Source organism: Triticum dicoccoides, chromosome 4B, assembly GCF_002162155.2.
Source record: "Triticum dicoccoides isolate Atlit2015 ecotype Zavitan chromosome 4B, WEW_v2.0, whole genome shotgun sequence".
Lineage (NCBI taxonomy): Eukaryota > Viridiplantae > Streptophyta > Magnoliopsida > Poales > Poaceae > Triticum > Triticum dicoccoides.
This window is the reverse complement of record NC_041387.1, coordinates 499549112-499552169: the sequence shown is the minus strand read 5'-3', so window position 1 is coordinate 499552169 and position 3058 is coordinate 499549112. Positions and strand designations below refer to the sequence as shown.

Here is a 3058-nt window from a genome sequence, read left to right as displayed (position 1 = left end):
ACGAAAGACCGCACTGCATCACATGGGTAAGAGAACTGCATGGTTTTTCTTTTATTCAAACGTATTTTTTTCAAGAACGAGAAAGTAGAGTGTACTTCACATCGGGTGTAAATGAACCACAACACTATTAACAAGTGAACCGCCTTACTTTTTTCGCTTCGGTAATAATTTTTTGCACTTACGGGATGAACAGAATGATAACTGCACTGCATTGGATGGGCAAGCGAGCTGCATAATTTCTTTTGTCGGACGTAATTTTTCTCAGACGAGTTTTTGTTGTCTTTTTTCAACATTTTTTACGAACGAGAGTAGACCGCAGAGATGGGGCAAGTGAACCACAACATATATCAAAGTGAACCCCATTACTTTTTTGTTGTTTTGCTATTTTTTCCGCACTTACACGTGTGCGCGCAAGTGAACATCATCACTCTCAAAAGTGAGCCACATTCGAGGACCAAATGCACTGCAGGTGTTGATGTAGTCGACTGATTTTTGAAACACACTAAATAAATTGCACTTTATACATAGGGGTAACGAGCTACTACACACAATTGGAGTGAATTTCTTTTTCAAAAACAAAACAAATTGCATTAGAGAAAGAAGTGAACCTCCCGTGGAGATTTCTCTCTTTCTTTTACAAAGTGAACCACTCAGGGACTTCACTTTTTTCAAAGTTTCAAACAGGGTTTAGCGAGCTGCACAATTATGTACAGTGAGCTGCACATAAATTCATCTAAACTACATGGTTAATGTTAGTGAGATATATAGATGAGGCAACCGGACTGCATCTAAAATTACATTGCATCCAAAGAATATTAGCTCCCACCAATATTCTTTTGTATTTTTTAGCAAACAAGTGAACCACACATAACAAAAATAAAGTACTCCATGGCCGAGCTAACCAAGCTGCACGCACACTTTATGTTTTTGCCCCACTGTCTATGGCCGCTGACGATGCTCATGGACACAATACATCCATCTGTTGTTTTACACAGCCACACACATACATACACAGAAAATTAGCACTAGTCAGATAAAAATGTCAGCACCACCAGCCAACCAAATTACAATTTGAGGACGTGGACCACATTCGTTGTTTTGTTTTTCTTCTCACATAATGACCAGCAAGGCAACATGTCATCCGCTGAACTCCGAGAACGTTTTTTTACTGAAGTGATCCGCGAACCCTTCGGCATGGATTTGCATTAGGAAAAACAAAGAATGAACTGCAGTGCGAGCCACACAAAAAACGTCTGACGAACTGCATAGAGAGTTTATTAAACTGCATTAGAGATTTTACTGCACTGATTTCACTAAAATCAACAACAAAAATCTGAAAACACACAAAAAGGTAATCATGATCCCACGACACGCACGCACTGCAATGCCCCACGCGGAAAACTGCACAGCGGAGCAGGAGGGGAGACGCCACGATCGACAGCAGGCAGTGCAGGAGCTGAGAGGACCAGGGCGACGGGCAAACTACACAGGAACGTACCGCGAACTGCAAGGTGAGCAGAGGAACGTGGGAGCACGCGCGCAATCAATCCAGAGCGGATTCGGGTGTGCAGTTTGCTGATTCGATGCGGTCGGGGCGGTGAAGACCTTTGTTCTCGCGGATCCAGTGCGGGATGCGGCGGCAGAGGCAGCAAGTCGCAGTGGCCATGGCTGGTGTAGGCCACGGTGGTGGCGTAATGGCCTAGATAGGTTGCACCGGGGCACTGGGGCCTTGGGAGGAGCCCCTCGTTGAGGTTGAGCGAGGGGGAGAGGCATGCTCGACGCATCGAGGCAGCTCCATCTGGGTGAACAGCGCGGGATTAGGAGGAGGCTCGTGGGGGAGGATGCGGCCAGATGTCACCTGGGAGGCTCGGCGGCGCTTGGATCGGGGCGTCAGGGGAGTGGCTTGCGTTGGGGGTCCTGTCGACGGACGGATCCTGCGGCGGAGGTTGGTCGTGGCCACGCAGGGGGGTGGTTGCCGACCCGGATCCGTTGCCGGGGAGCACGCCAGGGCGGTTTCCGGATCGGACCCGTCGCCGGGAGTCCAGGTGGCTGCGGATGCCTCGGGCCTCGCCGGATCCAGGCGGCAGCGAGTTGGAGCGCTACCCCGACCAGCGCCAGAGGCATGGGTTGCGGCCGCGACCTGCACGATGGGAAGGAGAGACCTGCACGAGGGGAAGGAGAGACCTGCACGAGGGGCTGAGGCGGACGGCGATCTCCGGCCATCTTCAAAACCTGCGACCCTGGCGCCGCGACAGGCTCACCACCTCCCCCAACCTCCTCCTCCGACAGCGGTCACCCCTGGCCACCAAAGCCCGGTGGCTGACCGGGTGCGTGCTCCACCGGATCTGGGCGATGCCGACCAGGAATTGGTGAGGGATGCGGCGACTAGGAGAGGCGCGGTGGGCCGCCCGTGGGCGGCGAAGAAAGGTGGAAGAAGGGGAACCAGGGGGCGATGGCGATTCCGGGAGGAAGAGGGACCACAGCGGCCTCGGTCGTGAGGAAGAGGAGGGGCGACGGCCCCAACCAGGAGGAAGAGGATGCACGGCGGCGCCGGCCAGGAGAAAGAGGGGTGGGGTAGTTGTGGGGCGCCGGGGGTGGGGTGGTGCTGTGGCGCGGGGGTGGTGGTGATGGTGACTTGGTGAGGCGCCGCCGACAGTGGGAGGTATCGAGAGAAGGAGAAGGTGGGGGTCGGGGGTAGTGGGCTGCCCTGATCGGGTTGGTGGGTGTGTTTTTTTTAGCGAACGACAGGTGTTAGCAGAATAAGCGTTTCGATATACAGAATAACAGTCTTAAGGGTGTTATTAGAATAGACCTATATATATATATATATAGGACAAATTTTATCTACAAGCGGTGGTAGTTACCCCCTAAGCAATAGCCCTCCACGTGTCCCACCCTAGCAGCGAACAAACGGGTCGCTGAGTTTCAAAAGGATCCGATATGGCTCACCTAATTAATCAACGATTTAAATTAGTTAAAAAATTAGATAGCGGTTCTGTTGCAACTAACCTCGCGAGGTACTGGCCGGCTAATTGCATGCATGCATGCATCGAGTAGA

At 51.9% G+C, this 3058-nt stretch overlaps 1 long non-coding RNA gene across 1 annotated transcript; it reads right to left on the bottom strand.

Moving 5' to 3' along the window:
- Nucleotides 1–769: 769 nt before the first annotated feature.
- LOC119291101 lies at nucleotides 770–2660 on the bottom strand. The gene is made up of 2 exons (XR_005142204.1): nucleotides 1377–2660; nucleotides 770–1261 (listed from the first exon to the last, which is right to left on the bottom strand). It is a non-coding gene; the product is annotated as an uncharacterized LOC119291101 (long non-coding RNA).
- Nucleotides 2661–3058: the final 398 nt, after the last annotated feature.